A 21621-nucleotide genomic window follows, 5' to 3' on the forward strand; every position below is an offset into this window, starting at 1 on the left:
TTATTAACTTAATTAGGGTACTCTTTTTTTTTTTTGCTTTTTTAATATTTTTATTGAGGTATTATATGTGTACATATCTTACTATTACCCCCTCCCACCCCACACCCACACATGCCCTCCCCCCCAGAGTTTTGCGTCCATTGTTTATGCTTATATGCATGCATACAAGTCCTTCGTTTGATTTCATAACTCCCCCACCTTTCCCAAACTTTCCCCCTGTACTTTGAAAGTCTGTTTGATGCTTTACTGTCTCTGTATCTATCTTTTTGTTCACCATTTTATAATGTTCTTTACTATCCCTTAATTAGGGTACTCTTAAGCTGGCCTTTGCTAAAAACTCAAGGAGCCAAAGAGCCGCATGTGGCTCAAAAGCCGCAGTTTGCCCTGTGTCACATGCCCATCCCCACATTAATAACTAGAGAATGTGTCACTCTGATTGGCTGGCCATGGTCATATGCCTATTCTGGAGCTGAAGAGCCTGGTCAATCTTTTTTTAAAAAATATATTTTATTGATTTTTTTTTACAGAGAGGAAGGGACAGGGATAGAGAGTTAGAAACATCGATGAGAGAGAAACATTGATCATCTGCTTCCGGTGTGCCCACAACCAAGGTTCACGCCCTTGACCAGAATCAAACCTGGGACATTTCAGTCCGAAGGCCGATGCTCTATCTACTGAGCCAAACCAGTTAGGGCAAGCCTGGTCAATCTTCTCAAACCATGTGGATTTGGTGGAGTGGGGTCAGGTGGGGTGGGGGAATTCTGCAAAAGCATTGTAAGAGTTCAGTTAACAGAACAAAGAGAAAATGCATACACAGCCCCCCCAAGAACTCTGTTTCTTCCTCTGCTCTTCCTACAATTGGTACATTCCTTAATGAAAGTCAGTATTTCATTAACATTGTGTTAGTGCTATCTGATTCTCCCTGTGATTATACATTTTGTGGGGGCAGAACGTGTTTATTTTTATCTTCCTATCTCCATTGCTTAGCATAGTTCTCAGTTCATAACAGTGCCTAACAAATATTCATTTCTGGATCATATCTATTTCATTTTACATAGTTAATTGCACTCTCGCTGGAGGCTTCCTTGTCCATGAACACTAGGTTTTTTCCCTTCAAGTAAATCCTTCTCAGGTGTCTTTTTTTTTTTTTTTTAAAGACAAAGCTCCTTTTTAAACAAAATTCATTATTTATATTTTACTGAAGTTTTTTTTCTCCTTTCCCTTTCAAGTTTCTTGAAACAGGAGTTAAGACTGCCTGGTTTCTGCTCTTTCTGCCACGTACTGATAAAATCCTAGCTTTCTCTTCATTGTTACCTGTTCCATGCTTGTAAAACCCATCTGCCACTTACCACCCTTGGTCCTTAACTTACCGTAGCACCTGGTTTGGCTCTCATTGCTCTATGCATACTCATGATTCACCTCCTCAATCTTTGATTACTTGTTATCACAGCACTCTGAGTCTATATCATGTGATAGGCACCATGGATGTTAAAGAGGAATGATCTTTATCAGCAGCTCTTAAACTAGTTGTTCATTTCTCATTTCCAATAAAACTTATACCTAGAGGGTTAAAATGTTCTAACTGAATTTTGTATTTCCAGATGTCCTTGCCAGTCCACTCAACCATTCAGGACACTGGCAAACATTTATCACACTAAAGTTGCTCCTTTGCTCAGGAGCCTTCAGCGGCTCCCCATTGCCTGCTAAATAGGATTCAAACTCCACTGGGGAGGAGAACATGGCCTCCTTTGTTAGCCCCCTGACCCTCAAACTCCGATCTCTGACAGCTTTACCTCTTCTGCTTCCCCCGCAGTATGCCCCCTTCCAGGTACCCTTGAATGGCTCCTCCTTAAACACTTGCTTTCTAAACTTGGCACTTCTGATTATGACATTAATTCTACACATAATATGCAGGAAGTGTTTCCTTCACACGTTTGCATTTTGAGGTACTTTCAACCAATTCCAACTCCAGCTCTTCGAAGATGCCTTCCTGGACTTCCCATTTAGAAGTGACTCCTCCAGCCTCTCACGGCCAATAGGACTTAGTTATGCTAATCTGTGGTTTTAGGAACCAAGAGGATCTGCATGTAGAATTTAGCCCAGATCCCAGGTGCTCAGTATCTGCCAGATTATAGGTTTTCACTCAATAAGTACGAGGCGAGTGAATGAATAAATAACTTCTGTAAAATGAGCCCCACAGGAGTATAACATATTTGTCCAAGAATGCCTCCATTGGCTGCTAGAACCCAATGTGGAACTTGTCCATGTTTTACCCATTGTTGTGCCAGAAATAACACAGGCGGTCAGCTACCACTGAATGATTATTGATTGACTCTAACAGACATGATAAGGGATATCGCAAGCAGGGCGAAGCAGGAATGAGCAGATCAGTTCCATCTCTCTGAATGCTTGTGAATTCATCACCTTCGATGGATGAGAGTTTTTCAAGTGAAAAAAAAAATCCTGCCAGGTAACCATCCATTCTGAAGTGCTGGTTATTTAACCATCCGCCCTTTTATCTCTACTACTTAGGTAGGCATGTAAACAGAATTAACCAAAGTAGTGTGGTTATGTACGAGCATCACTTCCATCTGTAGGGTCCACTCAAGCACTCCTACCTTAGATGCTAAATTGATTAGAGAATTTAAAGGATAGCTTTAATTAAAAGGGATGATTTGACAGTAAGCAAATAGACTAAGACTTGCACTTAAATACAATAAATCAGAGGCATATTATAGAGATGTCAGTTTAGTTTTAAATCATTAATCCCTTCTCATCAGGGAATTTATAGTAGTTCTCTGGCTCCTATTATTAGTGGAATAAACCCTGTTGGGTAAGCCAGTGTTTCAAAGCTGCTTTTCTGACCTGTGTATCTTTATCTATTGTTGTTGCCTTCTCTGTATTGGAGGGTGCTTTTAGACTCCTTTGGAGCTTCATTCAATTTCTATTCAATATCAGTTCTTTTAACAAGGCTCTGCTGTCTTTGCTGTGACTCCTCAGACATTCATGATCCCTTTGTCCTGTACTTTTCATTTCTGCTTGACTTTTCCCGCCTGGAAGTCTCCCTTTCTTCATGCTCTGTGTCCTGCACTACAATAAAATCTCTGCCCATTTCTTTTCCCAACAGGCAGCGCTTTTAAAAACTTTACACACCCTTGTCTTATTTTCTCATCTGCTTTTCAGTTCAAAGCCTACTGCTCTTTCTCTGTTACTAACCACACTTAATTTATGCTGACAGCATCCACATTGAAGCTTACACACTCCATGCATCCCTGCCATCCTTCAGTTTATACCTGACTCTCTGCTGGTGAAAGGATTTACTTATTTTCCCTGAGGAAATCCCGGTTTTTTGGAAGCAAGATTGGTATTTGACAGAAGACCTCAAGGCTCTCATGCTCCCAGGAGACAAACAAGTAAATAAACAGACACATACAAACTTCTTTTTCAGTGGCATTTTAAATGTATTATTTTCCTTTGTTTACAGCATCCCAAAGTTGCTGCAAAACCATTATAAACATATATAATGAAAAAGAAGTAGACCTTCCTCTGGGGGTTGCAAGCACTCTTCATTCCCTTCAAGCTCTTCATGGGACTTATACCATTTAATGTTATAAGTTTATGCACCATTTTTACTGTGCTTAACATAGGCAATGCTTACTCCTCGATTATGTTGTGAATGCTTCTTTTGTCTTCAACAAACCATTACTTGTGAAGTTTTATATTTAAACCAATCACTTTAGTCATTGTGAATCAGGTCAATGGCTTTAAAATATTTATGAGGAAAAAAGTAGTCCCCTTTCATCAGCAGCATGGACTGTTCAGATTTCCTCCTGGTCAAAAACCATAGGAAACCGTTCTAAAGTATGGTAAGTAAAGAATAAATGAGCAAATGCTGACATGCAGGGAGAAAAGCTGCCAAAGCATTTCATTCCAATCTTTTGGGTAATTTAGAAACTGTTAGTTTTGTAGGGCTGCTGTAACAAAGTGCCAGAAATTAGGTGGCTTAAATGAGAGAAATTTATTGTCTATTTATTTCTTCTTTTTCAGAAAAACTGTCCATCAAGTTCAAATACTCATTGGTTAATGTGGATATCTTTTCACTAACCATCTCCATTTGTCATTTGAATCCAAATTCATCAAAGAGGGAAAAAGCCTATTAACACATTACACATTCTTTAAAGAAAAAAAAAATCAGTATTTTACTTTTTTTGACAATTGAATAAAAGGATTTAGACATATTTCAAATGAGCGGAAAAGGCTTTAATCCCTTTATGGGATAGGAAGACAGACATACTATCCTGGGAAGACTACACAGAAGACCAGGAGAGAAACCACAGAATATGTGGCCTGAATCCTGTCAGATCAGAAAAGAGCAGCAGCTTGTCTATTAATTTCTTTTCTCTCAGCCTGGGTCACCTCCCACAAGCTTTATAATAATAGGGAATCTAAAACCACCTTCTGAGCAGTGGTTTTCTTCAGATATACTAATTTCTTAGAGATGATTTAGAAGGTCTGACATGAGAGGTGTGATATATTACTTTAACCAGACTGCAAACAACCAGAATAATGACCCTCACATTAAATCATAAACAGGGTGGAGTAAGCAGACAGGCATGGCACTTACAGAAAAGGCACTTTCAGTCATATGGTGTTGCCACAGTGTACTTGCTGTTCATGATACTAAACAAATATAAATTTTAATAAATGTCCTTTAATGTGTGTATGAAATACAGTAGGCATTCAACTCTGTTGAATGAAAAGGATATATTATGTATAAAGAAAAAATTGGTCTCGTATGGTCAGAAACAGAGTTTATCAGACAGTAATTTTGAACTTTTGGGCTAGATGAGTCTTTGTTGTGAAGGGCTGTGCTGTGTATTGTATCATATTTAGCAGCATCCTTGGCCCCTAGACCCACCAGATGCCAGCAGTAACTCCCCGTTGTGACAACTGAAAGTTTCTCCAGATGTTGGCAAATGACTCCTGGATGGCATATCTCCTTTGGTTGAGAACCACTGATGAGAAAGGATAACGAGCACAAATTTTACCTGCATAGATTTGTGTTCTTTCTATTTTCAAGGCTAGTTTGTGGTTGGGTTGGGAGGAAAGGTTTAGTTTCATTCCAGCTATTAGTGAAATAATGTGTGTATATTAGTTTTGTAGGGCTGCTGTAACAAAGTGCCAGAAATTAGGTGGCTTAAACGAGAGAAATTTATTGTCTCAGAGTTGTGGAAGCTAGAAGACTGAAATTAAGGTGTCAGCAGAGTTGGTTCCCCCTGAAGGCTGTGAGGGAGAATCTATTCCAAGCCTCCCCTAGCTTCTGGTAGCCTCAGCATGTCTTCAGATCATCTTCTCTCTTTGTGTTCCACTTTTCCCTTTTTATAAGGATACTAGTCATACTGGATTGGGGCCCACCATAATGACCTCATTTTAACTTAATGACTCTGTAAAGACCCTATCTCCTAATAAGGTCACATTCTGAGGCACTGGAGATTAGGGATCCAATAAACCTTTTTTTGCGGGGAGAGGGCAGGGAGTGAGACACAATTCAACCCATAACAGTATGCTTCCAACTATTGTGTGTTCAGTGCCAGAAATGAGTCTGACATTTAACCATCTACTCTTTGGTTCATGTTCCTGTCATATCTCTGCTTCTTAGGAGACAACAACAGTGGGAGGTATTTTATGTGAGTCTGTGTAGCACCCAGAAGAGTGCTTGGCAAGGTCTTATTTGAATGAAGAAGAAATGCTCCTTCGTGCAGAATGGGAGGTGGTCTGTCACTTTAGCGCTAATCAATGTAGATTCACATCCATGAAGTTGCCTATCCCCTTAAATCAAACCAACATTGGACTTCTTTTGAGTATTTATTATTTATTAGTTTTATTTTCATTTTAATGGAAAACATTAACTGCACAAATTTTTATAAAATGAATGGATAGAACTCATTTAAATAGAACAAAATAATATATGTTTATAATATAATAAATAATCTCTTCAATTCTCTTGTCTTCTCTGAAGGCTACAGTTTCTTGTATATCCTTCTGGAATATTCTTATGTATAGAAAATGTGCTTATATTATTTTCTTTGTCGCCTGACTTATCCTTTTGAAATTCTAAACATGAACCAAAACCTACCCCCATCTAATTTTTCCCTACCTTCCACAGACACTAAGAAATAAAGAGATGGGATGTGGATGGTACATTCTCAAACACAAAGATTCCTAATCTGTGATTTGTATAGATAGAAATAACAGACATATGTTCAGGAATAGCATAGAACCAAACACTTACTAGGAGCAATCTGAAGGCAGTTTTTGGATCTACCATCACCCAAAGAACCACAGACATTAGAGAATGCTGAGAACAGAGCAAGAGCAGTCAGATTGGCTGCGTAAATCCTCAGGAGGTCTGGACCGACTTGGATGCTGCTGCGGAAGGCTGGACACTGTTGAGAAGTTCAAGAGCCAAGAGCCAAGTATAAGCAATGCCAGCAAGCCAGGCTCTTCTCAGAACCAGTATCATCTCTGACTCATGAGTTCCCACAGACGTTAACTGGAATAAAATGCTAGACAGGAACAGGTCCCATGGTATGGAAAGAGCCTCCAAAACCTAAGCCGAGGAAGAGCAAACTGCCAGAGTTCTTAGTTCTAACTGAATTGGCACAAACTGCAGAAACTAGAAAATACTAAATGAGAAGAAACCTGCAGCATTTAATTTAAGGTTCAGATATGAATGTGATCCCTTCAATTTCAAAGATGAAGCAACTGCTCTGGGGTCTACCAAATAGTGTATTGAGTTATTTCTTGAATTTGTGCTGAACCAGCCTCTTCCTGCTCTGTTGCTGTGCAAGTAATGGTAGCCATGGATTAGCAGTGGGCAGAATGAGAATTGGGGTCAGTATCCTAGGGAAGGCTGGTTCACAGTTTAAGGAGACAACATTAGTTTGCTGCTGCTGTAATGGACTTAGCTAGCACTATCAAAATCATTAATATTTTAAGCTTAAAACACACATACTGTGAAAAGAAAATGTCTTATAACTTAGTAGGATTTGTGGAAAATTTTACCCAATAATTTAAAAAAAATTAAACAGGAAAAATGCTACATTTTACTTAATGTGAAGTTAGCTTTGCAAATTGGATCTGTTTCCCTAACACATTTTTATTAATCTTTGTATATATGCAATCATAGACTGGAGTAGTTGTGAGGTTTGCTATTCTGCACTTTTAGAATACTAATGAGGAAGACTTATTTTGCTTTCTTTCAAACATCATAATTTCTCATGCTAAGCCCAAAATTTTAAAAGGGTTTATGGTAGGCTATTGATAATTCATGCCCCAAATGGCCTTAAAAGTACTAGACTATTTGGAGGTTTATGTTCTGTATTTTCTCCTCAAAGCTTAGCTAGTATTATCAGCACAAAGAATCCTCCATGCTCAGTAGCTTTAACATGGAAATAGTTAGTGCCCATTCATAACTTACTGAATTTTCTTTCTCTTGTAGACCTTCAGAATAATGTTAGATTTATGAACAACAGTTTCTATAGGACTCTCACAGTCAATAGAACAGCGATTGCTGCACTTGTGATTTGCCTAATCTGATTAAATGTCATCTGTGATAACCTCAGGAAAAATGGATGACTCAGGTATCTACTAGAAGCAACTCCTGTATGAACCATTTTCATAGGTAGAATTCTAAGATGGCCACCAAATCCGAACACATCCTCCCCTGCAGCTCCCACCTGACAGTGGTACATTTCCTATACAATCAACTCTGCTTGATTGTGGGTAGGACCTATGAATGATGGACTAGTCACTCCCATGGCTATATTATGTCATATAAGACTTCATTTTCATAGCATAGAGGGAGAGATTCAAAGCAAGAGAAGTGTTGTTTTAATGGGAAGAAGCAACATACCACTTTGTAGGGAGGGCCACATGACAGGAAACCAGGGGTAGCCTCCAGGAGCTAAGAGTGGGTCTCAGGTGGCAGCCAGGATGAAAGATGGTATCTCAGTCCCGTAACTACAAAGAGTGGAATTCTGCCAACAACCAGTGAGTCTGGAAGAATACCTAAGTTGCACATGAAATCACAGGCTGACACTTCGTAGTTTTGTGATCCTGTAGGCAGAAGACCCAGTAAAAATGTGCTGGAGTACTCACCCTTGGGAACAGTGAGTTTATAACTTTTTCTTGTTTTAAGCTGCCAAGCTTGTGATAATTTGTTATGCAGCAATGGAGAACTAATGCAAAGTATTCTTACCTAGGAATCCATATTCTTTTCTGGATCCTATATATATGCACTTTGCAGTACACTGTCAGATAGAATATATTAGATTAAATCTTGCTTAAGAAAAATGTTATTACATGTTATACATCATTATTACATGTTATACATCATTTGTCTAAGGAAATGTGAAGTTGAATATTTAAAGCAGTGCAATATAAGCATAGCTCAGCGTTTTGCAAAGCAGGATACTGACAGTCTCCATATATTTGAGAGATGTTTATGTAAAATACTAGGTTACTTTTCTGACTTTGCTATAAGTTACTTTATTTTATTTTTTTTTATTATATTAATTAAAGCAGAATTATGTTTTTTAAATTTTTTTTATTGTTTGAAGTATTACAAATAGTAGTACATATGTCTCCTTTTTTCCCCCCATTGACCTCCCCCCGGCCTCCCCTACCCCCCAGTACATGCCCTCACCTGCCCCCCACCCCCCTGCAGTGTCTTGTATCCATTGGTTATGCTTATATGCATGCATACAAGTCCTTTGGTTGATCTCTTACAGCACCCCCATCCCAACCTCCCCTGCCTTCCCACTGTAGCTTGACAGTCTGTTCAATGTTTCTTTGCCTCTGTATCTATTCCCCACCCCCCCATTTCTTTCCTTTAAAAAATCTTGCCTCTGCAGACTAGAAATAAACATAATAACAAAAAATGTTTGAGTCCCAATTTCAATGTCCAACAGTTCTGAGTCCCCGTTTCAATGTCAAACAGTTCCTTATGTGTACATGTCAGCAATGATATCTGGATGGTGGGCACATGGTGGCAATGCAGGTCCGACCCTCTCTGGTTTGGTCTTAGGCAACCTGCAGCGATGCACAGCTGCTGACTGCTAGCATGGGAAGGTGTCGTCAGCGTCTTCCATCTCTGGACTGTTTCTCCTGTCTTCGTGGTTGGAGCAGACCTGTCAATTCCTCTGTGTTGCAGGAACCCACATGGTCTTGGAGTTGTTTTCTGAAAATATACAAAAATATTCTCGACCAAAAGTTAATAAAGGAATCTTTTCTATATAATTGATTTGGGATCCTTTTTATTTTTGCCCAAACGATTTTCCTTTGTCTTATTTAGACACCATGTGTGTTTTTCATGGGTGTCTTGCTAAGTTACTTTTAATGGAAAGGAGAAGAAGTGGAGATTAAGAAGAGGAAGACCTAATGTTGAAGATAAAATTATAGCAAAGATGTGTCTGTCAAGCAACTCTAAGGAAGATTATTCTCATTCACCAGGGCCTGGGACAGGCTGGATGCTTGAGTTCTGGGGAAGGAGGCCTGAGGGCAGGCGAATGTGTCCTTGTGTTTTTATACTGCTCTAGCCTGGGCTCTTTGGGTTGGGGCTAAAGATGTATAAACATCTATGCTCAGATGGAGAGGGGACCAGTGGAGAATTAGGCAAATATTTATCTAAATTCTTGGTAAAATCCATTCACAAGATGTTTTGCAACATTTTCTGTTTTCAGGACATAAATGTTACTATCATGACTGCAGTGAGTCACCACCACCTATACATTAATGCTTGTTTAGTCTACAATCTTAAGTAATTTAACTATCTTGTCAAGGCCTCTGTTTTCTTAACTGTGAAGTGTGGGATGATCATATTTGCTTATGTTACTCCAGAGATACTAGTGAAAATAGTAAAGGAGTGAGCGGGTGAGTTGGTGGGAAAAGAATATTGATCTGATGGATGAAGAGTGGGAAATTGAAGGAAGCACCTAGATGAAAAAGTTGAACTTTGTATTTTGGCTGAGGAAACCATAAAGAGCTGAATGAGGAGATGCACTATATGCAGGTTATGGTGCAAATAGGAAAAAAGAGTTGGATGATCATAGCAGAGTAATGGCAAGATGTGACTCAGCAATTTGCAGACAGGAAACTGGTTTCCTCCAGGTAACAATGTCTTTATCTGGTGGAAGATAGTGTTGGCAGAGGGGAAGAAGGCTCATTGGGAACTTGAGGAAGGAATTGCTGCAATCAGTAAATATTTTGGTGACAGGGTCCTTATGTGGATGTTTGAAAGGAAGGAAAGGTGAAGAAGCCTGGGCCACAGTCTAATCATTACAGAAGTGCTCATTGTTTTAGAAAGGGAAAGTGATAATGATAAGTGGAGATCTGCAAAGAGGACTGGCAACGTGGACAAAGGGTGCTGTGATAATTCAAGTTTGAGACCCCAGTGCTGGACTTGTTTTCCAAAGAGAAGTTGAAGGTAATCTAGGGAGAAAATGAAGAAGGTAAATGAAAAAAATTTGGCCAGTGTGTTGAAGGTTGCTTAATTAATATAGCTAGCTGACTTTCTGAAGAACAAAGGAAGTGAGTGAAGCTTTTATAGGCAGGAAGAAATCAGGACACAGGTGAGCCCAGGAGACACTTCCCCTGAAGACAGGCTAAGTGGCTGACTCTCCACACTTCACCTTCATTGACTCTTGGCTGCTTGCCTTTTTGGTAAGCAGATGAGACTGAAAGCCAAATAATTTTGTTAGCATTAGGAACTCATATAAAATATTTGTTGAAGAGGATAAAACTATTGTCAAAAGTGAGGTTTGTGGATACATTTTATCCATATTAGTACCATCCTCCATTATCATCAATTATTGGGAATTGGCTGTGCTTCCTTTAGTAAGAAAGATATGTAGAAAAACTGGAAAGAGATGGGTATATACACCAAATGTGTGGATAATGTGCAATACCCAATTTTAGTCATTTGATAGCATTTTTTGACACTCGAATAGGAAATAAAGAGAATTTTGCAAATACAGAATTATTAAAAAGTAGAATAAAAAGTTAAGATACCCCAAGGAGAGTGACATTTTAGAATTAATTTTTAAATTATTTGAAAGTCAGGACTGATAAAGAGTAGAGAAAAGGGAAAAATAATATACATTGCATGCAACAATCAAAATGTGAATAGTTACGAGGCATATTCCAATTTGCTAAAATGTATTTAGTTGTTGAACAAACTTATTCTCTATCTAATTCCCCTCAGTTTATTAGTTCTTTTTTGATGTACTTATTTCCTATCCAAGATGTACTCTAAGACCAGAACATCAGCATCGTGATTGCATTAAAATTTCATGGCCTCCACTTCGCCCAGCCTTAGACCTGGGCCACTCACAGTATGCTCCTCCCTCCTTCTCCTGCTCCATAGAACCTCAGTAGAGAGTCAATCACCAATCTGTGTGGTGATAGCTGACTCTAACTCCACATCTCTAAATGAGCTCTTCATGGATGCATATTATCCTCTTTTCTATTATCTTTAAACTTCCTTAGCTAGTTCTGAGCAAGGCTATTCTAAAACTTTTCATGTCTCTCAGGTCCTCGGCCCCATCTCCTCATCTCTAATCTCAGCATAATACTTTTTCTTTGTTCTTTACAGGCATTACTTATTAACTAGATGAAAGTTGCCTATAAGGATTTCAAAGCTGTCAGTAACTTTGAAGATAATCTTGTCTACCTCCTGAATTTACAGATAAAGAAATTAAGGGTTAGAGGTTAATTCCCCAGGTAAAATTGAAAACTTTTGTCTAGAAAAAAATTAATATTGTGGCTGTTCCTACAATACAGAATTTACAGTACACCATCAAAAAGCTTTTGTACTGACTTAGTGCTTCATTTTCTGTATTTCCTTAAAAAGGCAAAGTGACAATAGTTTGGATTTTTTTCCCAGTTTCCTGGTTCCACCTCCTAATCCCAAATCATGGTATCATCTCTAATATCTGTAAGTCTCAAGTCTGTCCCCCAAGTTAACTTCTCTGGTAGATTGTTCTGAGATGATAAAATTACATTTTAAAATCATGCCCTTGAACGCACTCTCTACTGCCTGATGTACTATAGTTCTGAAAGAAAAAAGTTTGAAAGTTGTTTTCAAATATCTGAATATTGGCTATGTAGAAGAATATTTGCTCGTATTTGATTCCCAAAAGCAGAATTTGGATCAGTGGATGAAAGCTATTGGGATGCTCATTAAAGCTTAATATTCAATCAATCAGCAACTATTTCTGGCACCTACTATGTATCAGGCATTGGGGATAGAGTGGTAATAAACTGTAGTCCCTGGATTTTTTAGAGCTTATATTATGTGTTGCATCAGATAATCGCAAATTGACATATAGTGTAATGTCAGGTAACAATAAGTATTGTGAAGAAAAGTAAAAATCGATAAGAAAATAGAGAGTGACTGGTAAGCCTCTCTGAGAAGGTGACATTAAAGCAGATCCCTGAGTGTATTTAGGGAGCAAGTCATGCAACAGCTAGGAGGAATGTTGTTCTCGAAGGCCTTGGGAAGAGCAGATAAAGTCTCCTAAGAGAAATTGGCTTCTTTGTGATTTAGTGGGCTCTCTGTTCTGGAACTGTTCAGAGTCTGAATTCCATGCCAGGGAGTTTAAGAAGATATTATTATTATTAGGAGGTTGAAACTAGTCAACCTTGAGATCTCTTTCCAGCTTCAAGAATCTGTATATCTACCGACAAAGCCATATGGCTTAGACCTCAAATAAATGATGCAAAAATCTCATTGGGGAAGTATACAAGAAAGCCATAGGTTGGAGACTATTTATGCATGACCTTGCTCCATGTTGACATTCAAATTTGGGAGAAAAAAGAGCTAAATATAAAAATAGGATGGGGTGTGATGAATCAGAAATTAAAATAATTTAGGTCATTCATTTATGCACAGATGCATAACTACTCTCCAAATGATTCAGAAATCATAGGAAATGACTTATAAGTGCTGATACTAAAGTTTGTTTGTGAATAATTTTATAAGAAACAATTGTGGCTCTGGCATGATGCATCATTTTAAATTAGAAAACCAGAAATGGTTGAAAGAGTATTTTTAGATTTCTTTGAACTCTTCTGAAGAAAAATATTACCACAGATTTTTATTTTTATTCCTATTAAAATTTTTACTTTTATTTTTTTAAAAGTCAGGCAGCACATAAAGATAATCAGAATCAGAATTTATTTATTGTTGGAAATTAAAAAAAGGACTGATCTATATGTTTGGATTTGGAGCCTTAGAAAAGGAAATATATTTAAAAAATAAAATTGAAGGATGTTGATATTTTCTAGCAAAACTTCCAGAGTAATGACATGGTATTTTATTTTTTGGAGTAGAGCATTAATACCATGAGTGATAGGTAAAAGTGTGAGCCTAGTTCACCATCAGGACTTGGCATTCAAAACAGACATATCCTGATTTTAATCAAGTAGTTTTGCAAACCAGAAAGAACTCTATTTTTTTTATGCATGTGTACTTTCTTTCTCCCTCTAAACTGAACACCTATTGAAATTAGTAAAACTACATACAGAAATTAAGAATTACTAGTACACACAGTGGGAGAATAAAGACTATTAGACACTATTGCTACTTAACAGAAGAGGCAGATTGAGTGCCAAAAGGGTAAAATATTTGTGAAGCATCACATTGTGAATCAAAAGAAAGTGACTGAAATTGAACACACAAGAGTTTCTGGTCTCTGGGCCAGCATCAGGCTAATCTCTCTTTAACTGACATTTATGGAGACCAGATGTGGTGCCACTGTGGTATATGTGAAATTAGTTCTGCCTACTTCTTTTCTGAACACATATGTTTATTACACATGTATATTTAGCTAAAGAAGGATCATATTTTGCCAAGTTCTCATCCAACACATTTTTCTAGTAGCATAGGGGATGACTAGAAGAACTTGGGAATGAGGCCAAGGGATGATAGATGAGAGGGGTCAGGCCAAAATGGAGGTGGGGAGATGTCATGCTTTTAGCACACATGGTTGAGAACATTGTTTCTGCGTTGCTTTTTGTTGTTGAATGAGGATATTGTCCGGGAGACCAATGAACCTGAATTGTATGAAATATAAAAGATTATAGAAGAGAAACAGCTGCTCAAAGCCAAGTTTGCTTTCAGGACTTGTCTTTCTTAGAGGCCACAGGCTTTCAATCTAATGAAGAGTGAGAACAGTTTGAACAGTGAGTGAAATAAAACAATTAACAGAGCTACATGGGGCCAGGCATTATAGTTTAGGAAAGAATACTGTACTTAGAGGATAGTAATTCACAAAATGATACATACATATCATCCCACTCTTCATTTTGTAGGCTTTTTTTCTTGTTTTCTTATAATGAGTTTGGGCATAGTAAACTTGTGAAATTTAAGAGAATCTAGGGGGGAAAATTTATATTTAGAACTCATCTCAAATTTGCCATCAATAATTGGCACTTTGATACCATGGACAAATTGAAACTATGGACAAGATAAAGAATGTTTGTAATGTCTCTAAGGAACTTCTGACCTCTGAGCATTTGCACAGGCTGTTTCTTCTATAAAGAATACTTGCCTGCACTACCTCAATTGCCTAACCCTTAGTTACATTTCAGATGTTACTCCAGACTTTTTCCCTGGAGAGCGTTCTATGACCCCAAGACTGAGTTAGGTGTGCTGTGTTGTACATATGTAGCTTTTATTGTACTTATTATAACTCTCATGGATTTCCTTGAAGACAGGAATGACTATAACTAACACTCAGCACAGTGCTTCCTAACCTAAAAGTGCTTTAGATTTTTCTGAAGCTCAGAGTCAAGGGGTGAAATTGAGAAAGAACTAAAACCATATAAAGGGGTCAAATTATGAAGGATCTTAAAAACACTAAGAAGTTTGGTTATAGTACAATCTCTACTTAGTGTAAAGTAGAGCTCATAGACATCCTAAAACATAATCATAAGTTACATTGCTAACAAGTCATAGAAGAAAAAAATCAATTGATCAAAAATATTTTTTATACCAGATATCGAAACCCAAGGGGCCCTGTTTAATTCCACAGGCACTTCATCTTTTTATGCATAGACTTTGGTACTTTTTGGAACAGGGAGCAGCTGTTGTTCCTACTCATAGAATGGGCCTTGAGATGCTTGAGAGATGGGATTGTGGTGCTGACATGTGCACTTGTTCTGTGTAGCATCCTGTCCTCTCAATTTTGTTCTGCTATTCTTAAAACTCAAAGTAGGGGCACTATTTACCTTAAAGGTTCCTTGGCTTTGGATTTGCCAACACATTCATTTGGACTCATCCATCTGCATTCAGGGGCTCATCAAGATCCTTAACTAATTACATCTGCAAAAACCACCTACTTCCTTAGAAGATAAAAACTCTCCTGTCCTCCTCTGATGGAAGAAATTACTACTAAAAAGTTGCCCTTCTCTGTTTTAGACTCTCATGTGAGATATCAATATGATTACCTTCTGAAAACTTTGATATGTTTGCATGTTAAAGAACAAGATATTTCCGTGACTTCCAGTACTGTAAGCCATGTATATTTCTCTTATTTCTATCAGTCTCAAATGATTGGTAGCCAGTGTCACTTTGGTTTTAATTTCCCCTGGATTTGGATCTAGTCTGGTAGGTTTTGTAGGCTGCAAGTTAGGATTAGCTTTATAATTTCCTTAAAAGGATGTGATAGTTTCTAACAGGTTTCTGGTCCTGACCATTAAATTAGCCATAAATTTTACATGCCCTTTAGATGACAACCTTAAACAACAATATAGTTGGTGGGAACAATAGCCCATAAAGGGTAAGTGATACTGGAACCCTGCTGGCCTTGACATTCTGACAGTGCAGGAGACCCTGAGGAAGCTCAGATGGAGCCAACCACTTCTGATCCTTGGGCAGGAAATGAATTCAGGAATGGCAAAGACCGAATGAGTCATTTCATACACGACAGGAAATAGTAGGGAGGAATAAATAAAGTCACTCTCGGGTATAATCTGTAAAATGACATTTGAGATCACCTCATCTATGGCAAGTGTAGGGTTGAATTTGCTCCTTATTCTTTAATAGCTTTCAAGAGAAGGCAAAAAAAACCGCTTATGAAAATTTCTTAAAAAAAGCAATTTGGTCACCACATCTTACAAATTGAGATAAACATAATATTTTTAAAAAGTTAATTTATAAAGTCTGCAATTTGGACAAATTAACTTTGCACTGTAAGGTAACTTTAAAATTAAATTTAACTTTAAGAATATTTAAAAGGAAGAACACATAAGGGAATAGAGATGGATAAAGAAATCTCCCATCCATGTTATTACTGAATTAACTTTTCCCCAAATTAAGGACCGTATTAGGAGAAGAATTAATTTTTTAGCACCGTTGTTACCAACGTTATTTACAATAAATTCAGCTATGTGTCAAGGGATAGCTAACTATTTCTCAAGGATAGGCTTTCTTATGTGACAGAAGTGGAAAGAGCCCTGTTCAAATTGCATTCTCTGTGCAAAAGATCTGCTTGCCTAATCTCTGACACCAGGCTCCAGATTCTAATCATCAGGCACAGCTGAGCACTGGAAGGGGCTCTGTATCAGCCACCTCCTTTGCACCACTTGGCATCCTCTGACCTCCTCTGTCTCCTGAGCTCTTGGCTGTTAGTTTTGTTCTGGCTGCCACTGTGGTAACCAGCTCTGCACAGACTTGTTGGACTCACAGAACCCAGTTAATATTGTCCTCTTTCTGCCTGATAAGGTTCAGCTCTTTCAAACCCATGGATGGGACTAGTTGGTGTCTATTCAAGTGTACTCTTCTTTCCTGTTTTATTATATCAGAGGATCCTAGGTAGTAATGACCACGGAATATAAAGCTCAAGTCTCTAGACATCATGATGTTAAGACATAAAGAAACGGATTCTACCCTGACCTTTTCTAACAATAAGGTAGATAAGCTTTATTTAGTAACATGTTCCCTACATTTATATTTATATAGTTAGAATAATGCTAAGGTAAGCAACCTGATTTATTTTATGTTTATATTTTGGATGTTAATATTATTATGTTATTAATACAATATAATCATTTTATTTAACATAATTGCATTTTAAGTGGCTCCTTGGGGCTTTGTACAAATTTGGGGGAAGGTGTAATTGTTAAGGCCTAGCAATGAGCTTGGAAGTAGGTTGGTGAGCACAGCAGTCCCTGCCAGGGTAGATAGCATCAGTGTGTGAACAAAGGGCAAATGAAAAATCTAGAGATAAAACTAGTGACAAGAAGGGATGAGGTCTTTAGGCAAAGATAATTAGAAATCAGAAGAACATGCTACATTGAAATAAACTTGTGTGTAACATTAAGAAAATTTAAAATGATGTGACAATATTTCCTGTAATTTATATACTATCACAGGACACAAACTATTTCTGAACTCTATAACAGAGTAAAACAAGACTACCTAAAGTCTTGGAAAAGACTAGATTAGGCTGAGGTCAGATCCCTGTCCACTCATGATTCAGCATAATTAAAGAAAAACTTACTGAAATCCTAGCACCTATAACATAGCAAGTTATGTAAAAAAGGGTGATGCAGATTAAGGAAATAATTTCAGTCCTCGAAGAATTTTCCTTTGAAGATAAGACAAATACAAAAATATTTTAAGTACTAAGTAGAGTATGAAAAGTACAAAAGAGGCATGAATAAAATCCTATTTAACTTCTAAAAAGATTAAATCACTTTTGGTTAGTGATCAAAAAGGACTTCCTGATAGAACACACACACACACACACAACAACACACACACACACACACAAATGGTCAAGACACATATGGGAAAAGATTTAACCTCATTAATAATTGAAGGAATATGAATTTAAAAAATGTAGCAGGAAGAAAAATCCTAAACTCATTTCTCCTTATGTCTCTTTATAAGCCCTACCTAGCTCTTCACTATTAAGGGAGTAAAAGTAGCTAAATTTATAGGTCAAATCCAAATCTGTCTATTGGGCTGACCAGTAAGGCCCACCTTGACCACCCATCTAAAAGAGAAGCCCTTACCTTGCCTTACTTTCTCCATACTCCTAATACCATAGGAAAAATTTAGCATGCTGCTGAGAAGTCAAGAAGGTTGAACCGGGAGAAAAGGTTATTGGATTTTGTATTTAGGATTTATCTATGATTTCAGTAAGTTGTTGGCAGCAGAAGTCAGGTTATAAATTGCTAATACTTGTATGAATGTGAATCAAGGTTAAGATCAAGTTTATGCACAAATAGTTCAGTTAGCAAATATTTTCAAAAAGAATAATTATCTGTGAGGTTTATCTGACATAGGCTAAGGAGAGAAGATTATAATTTTTTCTATATTTGGTTTGAGGTTTCAGGATGACATATAAAGAGTTTATAAGGAAATTAGAAATATGGGGACAGTAGCTTTTGATAAAGAGGAACACTGAAGTTATTGTTGAAATAGTGAGTGTAATCTCTATGAGTAAGATAATGCAGGTACTTTATATATTAAATCATAAATAGTCAAATTTATTTTTAGGCTTTAAAATATTGTGAAGAGAGCTTCTAAATGCATGTGGCATTTAATGCTAATTTATCTTGACAGTTTATATAATAAACTGATATTTCTGGTTTCTCTTTGATCAAATAAATTATATCTACAGCTATATCTTTATCTGAATATATGTGTCTATAGTTTTGTTTATGTTTGTATCTATATATATCTATTTTTTGATTGATTGGTCTTTCATTAAACCTGTGTATTAAAATAATTGATATTATATAAAGCATTCATATCTAGAAACAATATGCACTGTTTATTTCTCCAAATGAAAAGGAAAATCCTGTAATATTTTAGGTCATATTAATCATATTTGCTGCATGTATGCTTATTTTTATCTTAATACTTTATTAAATTCTTAAAATTAAATAATTTGTTTTAGTTGAGTTTTTTTTATTTCATAGATAAAAATAATAGAAAATTATTTTTCCCCCCATATTTCCAGCATTTTTATTTTATTTTTTATTTTATAACTAGGACTTCCATTTTTTCATTTATTGTAGAAACAATTTTAAAACCAATATTAATAAACATGAATTATATTTTATTTAAAGGAATGCCTTTAAAATGTTTTATTATTTAAAAAAGGTATTCTTTGTCATGTTAATGAAAAAATGATGTGTTGGAGTTCATTAGATAACTGTTCTGGCATAGTTCAGTCATTTTAGGAAACCACTCCTAGCCAAGTAAAGCCCACAAGACCACACAAAAGGAAAACCCTGAGCCACCTAGGCCCTTGTTTATAGACCTCGTTCCTAACTATCAGTCTGCCCGCCTTTATTTCCATTCTGTCCACTTCGTAAACAGTATTTCCTATTTTCTTGTTCCTTTTGGTACCAAGTCCCTTTAGCATAATCTGCTGTTGGCCATCCCCCAACTGTAATCAGCTGCCTGTATTCACAGACTCTGCAAGTGTTTCTTCTTGTTCCCTGCATTCAGAAATAAACACGTCAGCAACTTCTCTTTTAATGGCCCTAAAGAACCCTCCCATCAGTTTACTGCTCTCTAGGGCTGCTTGATGGGGCTTGGTCGAGTCTCATAGTCTGTTCTTCAGTCTTTTTAGCGTCTACTAAATTTATCACATTTTTTTTCTTATTTAACTAAAATGGTATTTAAAATGACTTCTTTCCATTGGAAAATTATTGCATTTAAGTATAGTGGGTTATTTTACGTAATATAACTAAAGTCTCTATATTAGTACATCATTTTAAAAATTGGTTTTTCACATCTATATTCATAAGTGAGATAGACTTTTAGCATTAAACAGATTTGAGTAGGAAAGACCAAATTTGTTTTATTAAATAATTTCAGATTTTTTCTAGGCTTTTAAATAGCAATTACAAGGAAATCGTCAATTTGAAAGCTTGAAAGATTTTTCTAAAGGACTCCTCAGGTGTCACTGACCTCCTCCCCCAACTCAAGGACAGTAGTTCTTGGATGACTTTTTAAATTCGTTATTGAAATAGTTATCTGTAAGGTTTCCCAGTTTAATTCTGCAGATTTCATATTAAAGCTACTAGAAACTATTTTCAAATTTATTACTTTTATGTATGTATTATTTAAATTTTAAACTATAACTGTTTTCCACAAATCTGGCTAATTTTAATTGTCTATTAAATAATAAGAGAATCTAAGTGTAAAAATTTTTTTCTAGTAAAAATGTTTTAGCTGTGTTTCGTGTATATATATATATTTAGTATTTTCATTTTTTCTAAATATTCTGGATTTTTTCAACTTAGTTAACAATTAACAAGCTTCTCCTTGTTATTTATGTTTTTTTCTTTCTCTGAATATGCATGTTAATTAAACCACTCTCTTCCTCTTCCTTAAACAATGTATCCACTCTGATGTGAGTTTCATCTATTTTGAACCAAGAACAAGTTAACCAAATTTCTTATAATAATGCCTAAAATATGAGTATATGGGTTCTGAGTAAGAAGGGATGTATGTAACTTTCATCGAAAACACATTGTGAGCCCAACTGGTGGGGCTCAGTGGTTGTGTGTCCTCCAGGAGGCCACGGTTGGATTCCTGGTCAGGGCACATGCCTGGGTTGTGGCTTGATTCCCTAGTAGGGGTTGTGCAGGAGGCAGCTGATCAATGATTCTCTCACATCATTGATGTTTCTATCTCTCCTTCTCCGTTCCTCTCTGAAATCAATAAAAAGTATTTTAAAAAAGGACATTTTTGATACTTAGTGCTTTTTTTTTTCCAGAAACCTTATTTTCTTATGTACCTATTCTTTGCTATGCCTTAGATGAGTTGGATTTCTAGATAAATATAGTACTACTATAATATTTTTCAAATGTGTCCTCTCTGGTCTGTAAGTGAAAAGACACTATAGGAAAAGACAAACATTTGCAGAGAGGCTGAATCTTCCTTCTCACCTCTTGAAAGTTGAAGGAATAATGCATGTGGCATTTAATGCTAATTTATCTTGACAGTCTTACTCAAATCTTGGAGACGAGCATTTCCCAGGGAGGCAGATTCTGTGCCCCATGAAATGTGCTGGGTCTTCTGTAGGTTCACATGATGTATCAAAATGACTTAGCTAAGTCTTTACGAGGACTGTTTGCTGTCTTCTGGATGAAAATCACAAGTCCCACACTTAAAGTTGAAGAAATTTTGTGTAAGGCTCAAGAGTATCTGATAGTGAATAAACAGTTGGTTTAACATTTAAAAAAAAAAGTGAAGAAACTCAAAGTCACTTAGAAAAGATTCCAGTGCCAACACAAAGAATATTAGAGTTTCTCTCAAGGGCGTGCCTTCCTATGGAGGCATTTCCGCCCCTGGGCCATGTTTAGCATATAAAAAAGGTCCAATGAATAAGAAGCCAGTTCTACTAACTACTAGTTAGTGATGTCATTAAGGCTTAATGATTTCATTTGTCTTAAGACAAAATGAAAAAAAAAATTAATGAGTAGTTAATAAAGGAAGAATGACAACGGGTTATGGATATTATATATCCTGTTGATTTACCTGAGTTTTCCTAGTGTCATTAATATAAAATTTTTGAAGGAGTAAAAGGTAGG

The sequence above is a fragment of the Eptesicus fuscus genome, chromosome 6, assembly GCF_027574615.1.
Source record: "Eptesicus fuscus isolate TK198812 chromosome 6, DD_ASM_mEF_20220401, whole genome shotgun sequence".
In the NCBI taxonomy this organism is placed as follows: Eukaryota; Metazoa; Chordata; class Mammalia; order Chiroptera; family Vespertilionidae; genus Eptesicus; species Eptesicus fuscus.